Source organism: Hoplias malabaricus, chromosome 3, assembly GCF_029633855.1.
Source record: "Hoplias malabaricus isolate fHopMal1 chromosome 3, fHopMal1.hap1, whole genome shotgun sequence".
In the NCBI taxonomy this organism is placed as follows: Eukaryota; Metazoa; Chordata; class Actinopteri; order Characiformes; family Erythrinidae; genus Hoplias; species Hoplias malabaricus.
The window spans coordinates 41,329,598-41,345,451 of record NC_089802.1 but is presented as its reverse complement, the minus strand read 5'-3'; the positions used below and the strand labels follow the sequence as shown (position 1 = coordinate 41,345,451).

At 47.3% G+C, this 15,854-nt stretch overlaps 1 protein-coding gene across 2 annotated transcripts in view; it reads right to left on the bottom strand.

Moving 5' to 3' along the window:
• shq1 (SHQ1, H/ACA ribonucleoprotein assembly factor) overlaps nucleotides 1-15,854 on the bottom strand; it is a 74,877-nt gene that overhangs the window by 38,733 nt on the left and 20,290 nt on the right. The gene's annotated exons all lie outside the window — the stretch shown is intronic.

The window sequence follows — 15,854 nt, the reverse complement described above, 5'->3', positions numbered from 1 at the left end:
CTTTGTTCTGTTGAGAGTATCATCACACACACACACACACACACACACACTAAAGAAAAGTTGGAATGCAAGATGCAGTTATATGTGAATCAGGGCTAGAGAGAGAGAGGGAGAGACAGAGGGAGAGAGAGGGAGAGAGAGAATAAGTGAAGCAGTGATAGAATGAGCAAAAGAAAATGAGTCTGTGGGTGAGTAAAAGAATTCAAATAAGAAAATGAAAGAGAAAGAGTGAGCGAGGGAGATATATATACAGAGAGAGAGAGAGAGAGAGAGAGAGAGAGAGAGAGAGAGAGAGAGAGAGAGAGAAAGGGCAAGTCAGCAGTTTAAAGAGCAGCTGAAAGTGATCCCTTCTCTTGCGGCTGTAAAGGGGAGAGAGCGAGAGAGCCCCCAATACAGAGCCCCTGATGTGCACAGGCCATAACACACACACACACACACGTGTTTCGAATGAGGGTCTTGGCTCAGCAAGGAGCTGATGGATTCCTGCTACATGACGACAGGGTCTCTCTCTCTCTCTCTCTCTCTCTCTCTCTAACAGGAGATGGAAACTTCTCCTACGGGATCAGCACGGGTTAAATACATACGGGAACAATCTGACAAATAATTGCTACATTAATAACTGCAATTAGCAGCGTGATTGTCTTATGTTGGTCAATGTGTGTAACTACAGGCAATAAGTGAAGATGGTCTCTAGTGGTTTTGTAGAGGGAGGCACTGCTGCAACCCACATGACAAAGGAAAATAGGCTTTGAGTTCCAGGTTGAATAGGAATACCACACTATGTAATAAGAGCTCTTGGGCTGGATTCTTAACACTGCATTGGCCTACATCTGTAACATTTTTCTAACTTTGCATAATCAGTACATGATACCTATTAATCACAGTGTGCAGGAGTGCCTGCCAAAGGCCATATATGCAGCTAAAACCAAGTTCTGTCTCCAGACACCAAATAAACCGCACCATTTTGTGGTAACTTCACGTTCACCCACATATCACTCCCAATGGTTTTAGTTTATTAGCAAATCCACTGCTGATTAATCTGTATTTTATTTAAAACATCATTATATTTTCAAGTGAATCATGTTTTTCTCCACTGTTCATATCTTCCCCCTCTCTAGCCATCACACCTTGACCGGAACTGATGTAAGCGGACGTAAAACATTTACCATTAAGACTTAAATAAATATATTAATATAACCTGAACGCATTAACACTAATAAAATAGTGGATTTTGTAACTGTAATTGTAATCAGCCACCTCACTTTTTATTTGTTGATACTCAGCAGCTCTCAACTGATGACATAATAGAAATAGATCAAGCTCAAATAAACAAACACTGCTCACTGCCGCCCTCTAAAGGCATTTATAAACAAACATCACTCACTGCTGCCCTCTAAAGGCCTCATTAATTAACACCAAATAAAGATACACCACTTACCGCTGCACAGTAAAAGCATCAACAAACGTCACTCAGCATCGCCCTCTTATTTTCATTAACATTAAATAAACACCACTCAGCATCGCCCTTTAATGTCATTAACAAACATTAAATAAACAAACATCACTCAGCATTGCCCTCTAAAGGTGTCATTTGAAAAACACTGAATAAAATTTTTTTTTTTTTAATAAAAGCTGTGATGTTGCAGTAAGTGTGTTTTTCGGCTTATTTGTATTGAAATGCATTCAGCTCAGCTGATGAAAACACACACTGTGGAAGGAAACGCCTGTGCAGAGTAACTGCAATCTGCTCAAATAACTGCAATTATATGATTTTGTAATAACTGTGAGAGGACTAAACATCGCCATCAGAGATTAAAGCCCTGGTTTTATCCGCACTGCTAATCTTGCGTAGTGTCCAAACAGTTTCTAAAAACCTCATTTAAACTCTGCAGAAAAAAACATCTTCAGCCAGAGATAATACACAGCGCATCATCAGTAAACAATAACAATCCCTGTGTGTGAAGAGATAAGAGGGAAACAAGACGTTAAACACTAGCAGCTAAAATATCTGCTCTCACAACATCATGCCCTCACCCTTCTCCCTGTTTTTCTTATTCCCCTTCTTCCTTCGCTCTTTTACTCATTTCTTCTTATTCTCTCTTGCCCTCTGCCCCTCTTTCGTTGTCAGTCTTTATTCACTCAAATGCTCTCACTTGCTCACTGTCTGACCCTTTATCTCCTACTTACGCTTATCACTCTATTGTACTTTCTCTCACTCCCCCAGGGTCTTTCTATCTTTCTCCTTTAACACACCTCTCTCTCTCTCCTTCATTCACAATTTCGCTCTGATTCCTGTTTTTCTCCTTCTCTGTCATGTTGTCTCACTCTCTCATGCATTGTTTATTGACTCCTTTCTTTATTTCTTTTTCTTTCTCCTCCTTTACTATTTTTGAAGCTCTCTCTCTCTCTCTCTCTCATCCACCATTTCTCATTGACAAAAATTATGGGGCTGTCAGAGCAGCTGCACACTAGCCTTCAGTGAAGGGGTGTACACCCCCCAGTGCTGTGCTGTTGGGCAGTGAGTGACGGAGAAGTCAGTCTGTTAATGTAGAAAACTGCTCGTCTGGATCTTTCACAGGGACTGTGCTCTACTCACATTGTAATGGTTTTATTACTGTATTCATATTTTCATATATTGCCTCCTGGGTTTTTATTGCGCAGCTACACTCAGTATAGTTTGGACATCCAAGAAACTATGTTATCTAAACAGCAAGAGCACAGGAAATCCAGTAAGCACAAATACAGAAAGACATCCAATCATTTCTTTGATTGATGTGTCGCAGTCACACAGCTCCAGGGTCCTGGAGGTTGTGGGTTCGAGTCCCGCTTTGGGTGACTGTCTGTGAGGAGTGTGGTGTGTTCTCCCTGTGTCCGCGTGGGTTTCCTCCGGGTGACTGTCTGTGAGGAGTGTGGTGTGTTCTCCCTGTGTCCGCGTGGGTTTCCTCCGGGTGACTGTCTGTGAGGAGTGTGGTGTGTTCTCCCTGTGTCCGCGTGGGTTTCCTCCGGGTGACTGTCCGTGAGGAGTGTGGTGTGTTCTCCCTGTGTCTGTGTGGGTTTCCTCCAGGTGACTGTCTGTGAGGAGTGTGGTGTGTTCTCCCTGTGTACATGTGGGTTTCCTCCGGGTGACTGTCTGTGAGGAGTGTGGCGTGTTGTCCCTGTGTCTGTGTGGGTTTCCTCCGGGTGCTCCGGTTTCCTCCCACGCTCCAAAAACACGTTGGTAGGTGGATTGGCGACTCAAAAGTGTCCGTGGGTGTGAGTGTGTGAGTGAATGTGTGAATGTGTGTGTTGCCCTGTGAAGGACTGGCGCCCCCTCCAGGGTGTATTCTCGCCTTGCACCCAATGATTCCAGGTAGGCTTTGGACCCACCGCGACCCTGAACTGGATAAGGGTTACAGATAATGAATGAATTAATTAAAGAAAAACATTTGTTAAACGTGTTAGAAGTGTACAGTCACAAAGATGAACAAAGCACTGGTTCCTGATTCCATCATCTGTCACCAGCCGGATTTTAATTCAAAGGAGACACTCTCCTTTGGGGAACAGAGTTCTGAGTCTTAATGGCACATCTGTGAAACGCTTTGGTCAAACTATCACAGGGATCAAACCCTACAACAGTGTTCTCCCTCTGTTTAAAGAGCCCTGTTCAGAACGGCTGGTTTCAGTGTTTGTTCCTTTAAATAATAACGAGTCACACCCAGAGCACACACCCAAGCGAGTGGCAGTATTGAGCAAGGCACATGAAAGCTCATTTCTCTGCGCTTGTTGTGTCTGTTTAGCTGTGTTTAACTTCCTCTTTGTGCTCTCACGTAAACGCGTGCGGTTAGTGGGCTTTATATCTGCACATGAACTGACCCAGTGTTTCCATAATATGTCCCCTTTAAAGACTGCACAGATAAAGTAGGAAATTTAAGTTAACTGTAAATGCTGAGTTTTGGCAATGGCTAGGAGTGGATATTTTATTTGTATTTATCCTAATACTAGTATTTTATTCTACAAATACACACTTAATGCCCAGATAAACAGATTTAAATGCCATTTCATCAGAGTTTACGGCCCTAAATTGACTGTACAGAGATAAAGGTTCAGTCCATCTCCTGCTGCAGGAGGAGCCAGATGACCAGTGATGAGAAAAACAGGCCAAAGATGACACGCTGATCCTTTAAAAGTGAGTTAATCACGGCTGTCCAACATTAATGCGTGTTTAACTAAAGGGATTAGCCGCCATTGCGGCAGCCAGCCTTGGCCAGCGTTCAGCAAGTAAACACACTGCTGTTTGTTTACTCGCTGGCAAGCGCCGCAGAAACAACCCCGCTGCCAACACAACCACAGCAACAGTCAACAAGTCAGCGCGAATTTGATAATAACGTGCTCCGACGCATGTGGAATGTTCACGTTTCCTAAACACTCTTGCAGCGCTGCTCCGATCTGACTGCCGTGCACTGGTAATTTCTGTGTGAACGTTTTAAAACAATGGCAGCTGTAAACAATGATTTTTTTATAATATATACACAGGGTGGGAGGAGAAACAATGGGATGCTTTAACCATTCCTAAGCAGATGTGCTTTGTTGAGAAATGAGCAACAGGACGGACAGAGTTGTTAATGTAAAAAATCATATGCCTAATAAACAGCTCACATTTCTGTACCACGACTTTGCTACACAGGATCTGTTTACTGCTGCCTCAGGAATCCTGAAGAACAGATGCATTCAAAAGTTTGGACACATCTGTTTGGCAGCGTCAAGCCCAACATTAACCAGATATAGCTGGTGCTCAAACCACCTCCAATATCAGTCTTCATTTCCCACAAGTGAAAACAGTCCTGGGGTCGTCATGAAACATCTGTGACGTGCTTTGGTCAAAACACCACAAAGGCCGAACCCCCCAGCGTTCTCCTTCCTGAACTCGGGTACTGATTTCAGGTCAAGAGTTCACTTAATTTCCTTCCATTATTAATAAATGTCACATTTTCTTACTAGTACCCAGTAATTGTTTTATAAATACATATTTTATCCAAGCCCCGTCATATTCCTCATACATTGCGACATCTCCCTTAAATAGCGTACTCTTACTTAAGGCTTTCAGAGCCACCCACTGTTCAAATTTGATTTCCTTGAGTTTGCATAATTTCCACTGACAAGCACTGACTGCTGCACATGAGCCTAAGTTCACCATGCCCAATGTGAAGTGTTGGCTACAGGGGTATACAGCCTCCCAGTGCTGGGTGTGGAGCAGTGGAATGAGAATGCAACCTCACTGGGAGCGGGGGAGCTGGAGCTGGTGGTTGAGAGATACAAGCTAGATATATGGGATGGTCTCTCTCAAGCTATTTACAGGGTTAAGGGCACTGGGTGTGTGTGGGGATACTCAAGTCCCCGGCTGGTGACTGCACAGCTTGACTTTGTCCCGATAAATGACAGGATCACCCCAGTGCTTCTTTGTATGGCAGAGCAGAAGACTTTGACTCGTGTGTCGGAGCATTCGGCCTTGCTGGACATAGTGGGTTGAGTTCTGAAGAGGAGTCCAGGCACCGACTCCATGGTTCTGCTGAGGGACTTCCACGCTCATGGTATCAGTGACTGGAAAACCTGGAGAGGAGTGTTTGGAAGGAACGGGCTGACTGATCTAGTCATGGGTTGTCTATAACAAACACAGCACTTCGGTACCACAGTTTAATAATGAACTCTGTGGTTGCGTCAAACGACCCGAGGTCATTTGTTTTGGACACTCGGGTGAAGAGAAGGGCTGAGCTGTCAACTGAGCACCGTCTGCAGGTGAGTTGAATCAGATGGTGGGCAACACTGCCACATGGACCTCCTGGGCCCAAACGTATAATGAAGGTGGGAGTGAACACTAACTCAACATCAATCTACATTATGACCACCTCCTTGTTTCTACACTCACTGTCCATTCTCTCAGCTGCACTGTCCACAGGAGCACTGGAGGTTTTAAACCCAGAGAAAAGTCCACCAAACAAAAAACATCCAGCCGACAGCGTCCTGTGTCACTGATGAAGGACTAGAGGACGAACGACACACACTGTGCAGCGACAGATGAGCTACTGTCTCTGACTTTACAAGGTGGACCGACGAGGGAGGAGTGTCTCACAGAGTGGACAGTGAGTGGACACAGGGTTTAAAAACTCCAGCAGCACTGCTGTGTCTGATCCACTCACACCAGCACCACCACGAAGAGTCAGAATGGACACACTTTTCAAGACCTCCACTGTGCCTGTTATGCTGGCAACCCAAGAACTTGGTGGTGGACACCTGCGGTGAAGGAAGCCGTCAACAGAAAGACGGAAGCCTTTCTAACTTGGCTGATTCAGCGGATGGGTACGGGCAGGTGAAAAACACTCCACCTTCGGCAGCTGCAGCAGCAAGATCCAGACTGTGGGAGGTAGCTTTAATGTTGTGGCAGATCAGTGGCTCTGAATTTGATAAAGGCTCATTATTTCTCATTGCTATAATTCCACAGGCTTTATCACAGCCTTTATCTCTTCAGTGGAAGGATTAAAGAGAGCTCAGAGCAATGTTGCTGAAGAGAGGGGCTGCGTAAGGGTTCACGCTGGGTACAGACTCTACAGCTAAATGACATCCATCAGGCAGTGAAATCTGGTGTGGAAAGATATTTTGAAACACTGTAAGAGCTTTAAATCTCTGCATCTTGCGCATGTTTTGAGTGAAACTGTGAAACTCTAGAACTGGCCAAGTGTCGTAGAGGCACGCAAACACACTGGAGGCAATTAACTCCAATTTTATGACATAATGAGGAAGATGCAGCTGGTGAGGGAGTGAAAATCCTGTGGTTTGAAAGGAATTGGGGAGTGTGTTCAGAGACAGAGTACTGCATATAGAGATGGAGCAGCATATTCAGAGATGGAGGAAGGTGCTCAGAGAAGAGTGTGTTCAGAGGAATATCTTCAGGGATAGAGGAGTATATGGAAAGAAATGTGTTTAGGGATGGAGGAGTGTGCTCAGGGACAGATGAGTGTTCTCAGAGAGGAGTGTGTTCAGAGATGGAGCAGTGTGCTCAGAGAGGAGTGTGTTCAGAGATGGAGGAGTGTGCTCAGTGAAAAGTGTGTTCAGAGATGAAGGAGTGTGCTCATAGAGGAGTGTGTTCAGAGTTGGAGGAGTGTACTCAGGGATGGAGAAGTGTGCTCAGGGATGGAGGAGTGTGCTCAGGGATGGAGGAGTGTGCTCAGAGAGGAGTGTGTTCAGAGATGGAGGAGTGTGTTCAGAGATGGAGGAGTATGCTCAGGGTGGAGGTGTGTGTTCAAAGAGGAGTGTGCTCAGAGATGGAGGAATGTGCTCAGAGAGGAGTGTGTTCAGAGATGGAGGAGTGTGCTCAGTGAGAAGTGTGTTCAGAGATGGAGGAGTGTGCTCAGTGGGAAGTGTGTTCAGAGATGGAGGAGTCTGCTCAGACAGGAGCGTGCTCAGAGATGGAGGAGTCTGCTCAGGGTGGAGGAGTGTGTTCAGAGAGGAGTGTGTTCAGAGATGGAGGAGCCTGCTCAGAGAGGAGTGTGTTCAGAGATGGAGGAGTGTGCTCAGAGAGGAGTTTGTTCAGAGATGGAGGAGTGTGCTCAGTAGAAAGTGTGTTCAGAGATGGAGGAGTGTGCTCAGTGAGAAGTGTGTTCAGAGATGGAGGAGTGTGCTCAGTGAAAAGTGTGTTCAGAGATGGAGGAGTGTGCTCAGTGAGAAGTGTGTTCAGAGATGGAGGAGTGTGCTCAGTGAAAAGTGTGTTCAGAGATGGAGGAGTGTGCTCATAGAGGAGTGTGTTCAGAGTTGGAGGAGTGTACTCAGGGATGGAGGAGTGTGCTCAGAGAAGAGTGTGTTCAGAGATGGAGGAGTGTGCTTAGAGAGGAATGTGTTCAGAGATGGAGGAGTGTGTTCAGAGAGGAGTGTGCTGAGAGATGGAGGAATGTGCTCAGAGAGGACTGTGCTCAGGGATGAAGGAGTGTGTTCAGAAATGGAGGAGTGTGTTCAGAGATGGAGGAATGTGCTCAGAGAGGAGTGTGTTCAGAGATGGAGAAATGTGCTCAGAGAGGAATGTGCTCAGAGAGGACTGTGCTCAGAGATGGAGGAGTGTGTTCAGAGAGGAATGTGTTTAGAGATGGAGGAATATGCTCAGAGATGGAGGAGTGTGCTCAGAGATGAGTGTGCTCAGGGATGGAGGAGTGTGCTCAGAGAGGAGTGTGTTCAGAGAGGACTGTGCTCAGAGATGGAGGAGTGTGCTCAGAGAGGAGTGTGTTTAGAGATGGAGGAGTGTGCTCAGAGAAGAGTGTTTTCAGAGATGGAGGAATGTGCTCAGAGAGGAGTGTGTTCAGAGATGGAGGAGTGTGCTCAGGGTGGAGGAGTGTTCAGAGAGGAGTGTGCTCAGAGAGGAGTGTGTTCAGAGATGGAGGAGTGTGCTCAGGGTGGAGGAGTGTTCAGAGAGGAGTGTGCTCAGAGATGGAGGAATGTGCTCAGAGAGGAGTGTGTTCAGAGATGGATAAGTGTGCTCAAGGATGGAGGAGTGTGCTCAGTGAGAAGTGTGTTCAGAGATGGAGGAGTGTGCTCAGGGATGGAGGAGTCTGCTCAGACAGGAGCGTGCTCAGAGATGGAGGAGTCTGCTCAGGGTGGAGGAGTGTGTTCAGAGAGGAGTGTGTTCAGAGATGGAGGAGCCTGCTCAGAGAGGAGTGTGTTCAGAGATGGAGGAGTGTGCTCAGAGAGGAGTTTGTTCAGAGATGGAGGAGTGTGCTCAGTGGAAAGTGTGTTCAGAGATGGAGGAGTGTGCTCAGTGAGAAGTGTGTTCAGAGATGGAGGAGTGTGCTCAGTGAAAAGTGTGTTCAGAGATGGAGGAGTGTGCTCAGTGAGAAGTGTGTTCAGAGATGGAGGAGTGTGCTCATGGATGGAGGAGTGTGCTCAGTGAAAAGTGTGTTCAGAGATGGAGGAGTGTGCTCATAGAGGAGTGTGTTCAGAGTTGGAGGAGTGTACTCAGGGATGGAGGAGTGTGCTCAGAGAGGAGTGTGTTCAGAGATGGAGGAGTGTGCTTAGAGAGGAATGTGTTCAGAGATGGAGGAGTGTGTTCAGAGAGGAGTGTGCTGAGAGATGGAGGAATGTGTTCAGAAATGGAGGAATGTGCTCAGAGAGGACTGTGCTCAGGGATGAAGGAGTGTGTTCAGAGATGGAGGAGTGTGTTCAGAGAGGAATGTGTTCAGAGATGGAGGAATGTGCTCAGAGAGGAGTGTGTTCAGAGATGGAGAAATGTGCTCAGAGAGGAATGTGCTCAGAGAGGACTGTGCTCAGAGATGGAGGAGTGTGTTCAGAGAGGAATGTGTTCAGAGATGGAGGAATATGCTCAGAGATGGAGGAGTGTGCTCAGAGATGAGTGTGCTCAGGGATGGAGGAGTGTGCTCAGAGAGGAGTGTGTTCAGAGAGGACTGTGCTCAGAGATGGAGGAGTGTGCTCAGAGAGGAGTGTGTTTAGAGATGGAGGAGTGTGCTCAGAGAAGAGTGTTTTCAGAGATGGAGGAATGTGCTCAGAGAGGAGTGTGTTCAGAGATGGAGGAGTGTGCTCAGGGTGGAGGAGTGTGCTCAGAGATGGAGGAATGTGCTCAGAGAGGAGTGTGTTCAGAGATGGAGGAGTGTGCTCATAGAGGAGTGTGTTCAAAGTTGGAGGAGTGTACTCAGGGATGGAGTGTGCTCAGAGAGGAGTGTGTTCAGAGATGGAGGAGTGTGCTTAGAGAGGAATGTGTTCAGAGATGGAGGAGTGTGCTCAGAGAGGAGTGTGTTCAGAGATGGAGGAATGTGTTCAGAGAGGACTGTGCTCAGGGATGAAGGAGTGTGTTCAGAGAGGAATGTGTTCAGAGATGGAGGAATGTGTTCAGAGAGGAGTGTGTTCAGAGAGGAATGTGTTCAGAGATGGAGGAGTGTGCTCAGAGAGGAGTGTGTTCAGAGAGGAATGTGTTCAGAGATGGAGAAATATGCTCAGAGAGGAATGTGCTCAGAGATGGAGGAGTGTGTTCAGAGAGGAATGTGTTCAGAGATGGAGGAATATGCTCAGAGATGGAGGAGTGTGCTAAGAGATGAGTGTGTTCAGAGAGGACTGTGCTCAGAGATGGAGGAGTGTGCTCAGAGAGGAGTGTGTTCAGAGATGGAGGAGTGTGCTCAGGGTGGAGGAGTGTGCTCAGAGATGGAGGAATGTGCTCAGAGAGGAGTGTGTTCAGAGATGGAGGAGTGTGCTCATAGAGGAGTGTGTTCAAAGTTGGAGGAGTGTACTCAGGGATGGAGTGTGCTCAGAGAGGAGTGTGTTCAGAGATGGAGGAGTGTGCTTAGAGAGGAATGTGTTCAGAGATGGAGGAGTGTGCTCAGAGAGGAGTGTGTTCAGAGATGGAGGAATGTGTTCAGAGAGGACTGTGCTCAGGGATGAAGGAGTGTGTTCAGAGAGGAATGTGTTCAGAGATGGAGGAATGTGTTCAGAGAGGAGTGTGTTCAGAGAGGAATGTGTTCAGAGATGGAGGAGTGTGCTCAGAGAGGAGTGTGTTCAGAGAGGAATGTGTTCAGAGATGGAGAAATATGCTCAGAGAGGAATGTGCTCAGAGATGGAGGAGTGTGTTCAGAGAGGAATGTGTTCAGAGATGGAGGAATATGCTCAGAGATGGAGGAGTGTGCTAAGAGATGAGTGTGTTCAGAGAGGACTGTGCTCAGAGATGGAGGAGTGTGCTCAGAGAGGAGTGTGTTTAGAGATGGAGGAGTGTGCTCAGAGAAGAGTGTTTTCATAGATGGAGGAATGTGCTCAGAGAGGAGTGTGTTCGGAGATGGAGGAGTGTGCTCAGGGTGGAGGAGTGTTCAGAGAGGAGTGTGCTCAGAGATGGAGGAATGTGCTCAGAGAGGAGTGTGTTCAGAGATGGAGGAGTGTGCTCAGGGTGGAGGAGTGTGTTCAGAGAGGAGTGTGCTGAGAGATGGAGGAATGTGTTCAGAGATGGAGGAGTCTGCTCAGAGAGGAGTATGTTCAGAGATGGAGGAGTGTGCTCAGGGTGGAGGAGTGTGTTCAGAGATGGAGGAATGTGCTTAGAGATGGAGGAGTCTGCTCAGAGAGGAGTGTGTTCAGAGATGGAGGAGTGTGCTCAGAGAGGAGTTTGTTCAGAGATGGAGGAGTGTGCTCAGTGAGAAGTGTGTTCAGAGATGGAGGAGTGTGCTCAGTGATAAGTGTGTTCAGAGATGGAGGAGTGTGCTCAGAGAGGAGTGTGTTTAGAGATGGAGGAGTGTGCTCAGAGATGAGTGTTTTCATAGATGGAGGAATGTGCTCAGAGAGGAGTGTGTTCAGAGATGGAGGAGTGTTCAGAGAGGAGTGTGCTCAGAGATGGAGGAATGTGCTCAGAGAGGAGTGTGTTCAGAGATGGAGGAGTGTGCTCAGGGTGGAGGAGTGTGCTCAGAGAGGAGTGTGCTGAGAGATGGAGGAATGTGTTCAGAGATGGAGGAGTCTGCTCAGAGAGGAGTATGTTCAGAGATGGAGGAGTGTGCTCAGGGTGGAGGAGTGTGTTCAGAGATGGAGGAGTCTGCCCAGAGAGGAGTGTGTTCAGAGATGGAGGAGTGTGCTCAGTGAGAAGTGTGTTCAGAGATGGAGGAGTGTGCTCAGGGATGGAGGAGTGTGCTCAGTGAGAAGTGTGTTCAGAGATGGAGGAGTGTGCTCAGTGAGAAGTGTGTTCAGAGATGGAGGAGTGTGCTCATGGATGGAGGAGTGTGCTCAGAGATGGAGGAGTGTGCTCAGTGAGAAGTGTGTTCAGAGATGGAGGAGTGTGCTCAGTGAGAAGTGTGTTCAGAGATGGAGGAGTGTGCTCAGTGAGAAGTGTGTTCAGAGATGGAGGAGTGTGCTCAGTGAGAAGTGTGTTCAGAGATGGAGGAGTGTGCTCAGTGAGAAGTGTGTTCAGAGATGGAGGAGTGTGCTCAGGGATGGAGGAGTGTGCTCAGTGTTGGAGGAGTGTGTCAAAAGATGGAGTGTTTTCAGAGAAAGAAGACTGTATTCCAAGATACAGGAGTATGTTTAGGGATGGAGGACTTTGTTCAGTGAGAGTGTGTGTGTGTGTGTGTGTGTGTGTGTGTGTGTGTGTGTGTGTGGGAGAAAGAGAGAGGAGCTGATGTTAAATGATTAATTCTAGATGACAAACACTCCTCCAGTTTCTCCCAAACTACTGAACGGAGCTCCACCACGTCCGAAAAACACAGTTCCCCTGCTCCACATCTCAGTGCTGAGGGACTTTACGCCCACAAGGCACTGACCATAATGACCTTAGGCTAATGTGGAACTGATCCAGAATGTCTCTTGTCATACCATGCTTTTTTCATAGTGATTAAACGAGCTGTGTGTGCTGAACTGAGCGCTGGGTCAGTGGCTGAATGTATTGGTTACTGGGGGTGTGTCGACAAACCTTTGAACATAAAGTTTACATCAGTGAAATTTAGGATGAATATTGTGATGTTATTTTTCCACGCAGCTCTATGTGTGTGGTTGCAATTCTCTGAGTGAAACAGGTAGTGTGTGTGTGTGTGTGTGTGTGTGTGTGTACTCCATAAAGCGTCTCTCTCACTGTGTGCAAACCAAAGCTACGATGCTGATTGATGTCTGCTTGCAGGAGACTGACAGCTGCTCTGGTGGCGCAGAGGCACCTTCACACATTTAAAACATTCTCTCTCTCTCTGCTCTGTCCCTCTCCACTTCCCTCTCTCTTTCTGTCTCTCTCTCTCTCTCTTGATAGCACTATCTATTCCATCTTAATCTCCTCTCCTCCTCGGTTTCCTCTGTGCTGCCATACGCTCGCAGCTAAGAGTCATTTGTTCAGCGGGTCGCAGGGCATCGCAAAATTAACAGGCTGCTAAAGGCGGAGGAAGAGAGAGAGAGAGAGTGTGATTGAATTGTCTGCGCTTAATCGCTCTCATCCCCCCTGCATGCACACACATACACACACACACACACACACGCGTTCCTGAGTCAATGATCCGTACATCACGCCTTTAAATGTGTCAGATAAACCCATCGATTTTAAATGCCACTGACAGGCAGAGAGAGAGAGAGAGAGAGAGAGAGAGAGAGAGAGAGAGAGATGTACACAGAGAAAAGGAAATAGAGAGGAGGTGAATACAGAGAGTGACAGAGTGAGATAAAGGGGGAGAAACAGAGAAAGAAAGAGAGAACCATCATGTGAGAGAGTGATAGAGAGAGAGAGAGAGAGAGAGAGAGAAGGAGGTGAATACAGAGAGTGACAGATTGCGAGAGAGGGAGAGACAGAAAGAGAGAGAACCAGTGGGTGAGAGAGATCGAAAGAGAGAGAGAGAGAACGAGCGAGAGAGAGGAGGTGAATACAGAGTGACAGATTGCGATAGAGAGGGAGAGACAGAAAGAGAGAGAACCAGCAGGTGAGAGAGATAGAAAGAGAGAGAGAGAAAGAGAGAGAAGGTGAATACAGAGTGTGACAGATTGCGATAGAGAGGGAGAGATGGAAAGAGAGAACCAGCGGGTGAGAGAGATAGATAAAGAGAGAGAAAGAGAGATGTACACAGAGAAAAGGAAAGAGAGAGAGAAGGAGGTGAATACAGAGAGTGACAGATTAAGATAGAGGGGGAGAGACAGAGAGAGAAAAAGAGAGAACCAGCAGGTGAGAGAGAGAGAGAGAGAGAGAGAGAGAGAGAGAAAGAGCAGACTGTCAGTGGGTTCGAGAGCGCGTTGTGTAGGGGCCTCACTGACTAAAATAGCCGAATGAATCACGGAGCATCTCTGTGTAAAAGTGACTCAGCAGTTTAACACCGCAGTGGACCACGACTCGCGGCCTACATTTCCTCGTGAGTCAGCTGTGAGGCCACGTAACACACACTGACCACAAAATCTCAACCAGCATCTCAATACGAGAGCCAATAAATCAATCTGTCATTAGCGATTTAGTCCAGAGGTCTGTGGACGCCTGGGGTGCCGTTTGTTTTCAGCAAAGTGATGCCACCTGCTGGTCAACTCTGGTAGAGAGTTTTTTCTAAACCTTCTCTGTGATTGAATCCCTATGAACCCAGTTACACCTGGTCACTTCATGAATCTTAAGTGTCAGGACTACAACCAGAGAGCCATGATCCTCATAACCGTAGGGGGGTAGAGTTATTGTAGCCTGAGGTTACGGAAGTGTAAATGCTTCCACATCTACAAGTCACTCTTGAAAAAACCAAAATCCCACCCAACCCAGTGTCACTGTCACACAGCTCCAGGGTACTGATCCCTGGGTTTAGGGATCAGTCCTTGCCTCGAGTCACTGTCAATGAGGAGTGTGGTGTGTTCTCCCTGTGTCTACGGTAATTTCCTCCAGGTGCCCGTGGCTTCTTCCCACAATCCAAACACACGTGATCCTTCACAGGCGTGTATGTGTTAGTGATTTTGTGGAACTGTCCACAGGGGTGTGTGTGTGTGTGTGACTGTGTCCTCAATTGTGAGTGAGCAAGTGATTGACTCCGACTTTAATCAAAGGCATTAGTAAGGAACACAAGCTTCTTCAAGTCTTCTGGGAAGGATTTAGAGTACACTGCTCAAAAAAAGGAACACAATTGGCGGCGGTGGGAGTGAAGAACAACACAATGTAACTCCAAGTCAGTCACGCTTCAGCCTGTGCAGTGAGGAAGCAACACTGATTGTGAATCAATTTCACCTGCGGCTGTGCAAATGGAATAGACATGTAGAAATGAGACAACCTCTTTAAAGGAGTGGTGCTGCAGGTGGTGACCACATTTCATTTTTCTCATCCTTTCTGGCTGATGTTTTGGACACTTTTGCATTTTGTCAGTGCTCTCACCCCTAGAGGAAGCATGAGGTGGTGTCTAGAACCCACAGATATTGGTCAGGTGGTGCAGGTCATCCAGGATGGCGCATCAGTTTGCTGTGTCTGTCAGCACAGTGTCCAGAGCATGGAGGAGATACCAGGAGACAGCCCAGAACACCAGGAGACGTGGAGGGGGCCGTAGGAAGGCAACAACCCAGCAGCAGGACCGCTACCTCCGCCTTTGTGCAAGGAGTAACAGTGTCAGAGCTCGGCAAAATGACCTCCAGCAGGACACTAATATGCATGTTTCTGCACAAACTGTCAGAAACAGACTCCATGAGGGTGGTACGATGTCCACAAGTGGGGCTTGTGCTAATAGCCCAACACTGTGCAAGGTGATTGGAAGTTTGACAGATTCACCACTGGCGCTCTGTGCTCTTCACAGACGAGAGCAGGTTCATGTTGAGCACATGACAGAGGTGACAGAGCCTGGAGATGCTGTGGAGAACGTTCTGCTGCCTGCAACATCCTCCAGCACGACCGGTTTGGTAGTGGGTCTGTAATGGTGTAGGGAGGCATTTCTTTGGAGGGCCACACAGCTCTCCATGTTCTAGCCAGAGGTACCCTGACTGCCATTAGGTACCAAGATGAGATCTTCAAACCCATTGTGAGACCAGATGCTGGTGCAGTGGGCCCTGGGTTCCTTCCTATGCATGACAATGCTAGGCCTCATGTGGCTGAAGTGTGTCAGCGGTTCCTGACCCAGAAAGAGAAGAACAATGTGCTACACACTTTAGCTCCCGTGCTGAGAGATGTGTGCTCAATGCTCAGAAAAGTTCCTCAGCACGTCAAGACCTCCTGAAGTACTTTGTGAACTAATAATTATGTAGAAATGTTTGTTTCCTATTACTGCAGTCATTATTTTAGCCAAGCAACAATACGTCAACTGAAGAATGGATGTCTTTTACTCTGAAACCCCTGTGTTCTCAAATGAACCCCTTCCCATTTATTTTTCATTCAGATGTGTGACAAAATGATCTTCATAGATCCACTGAAAGGATCTTTCGACTATAGCTTCGCTCCG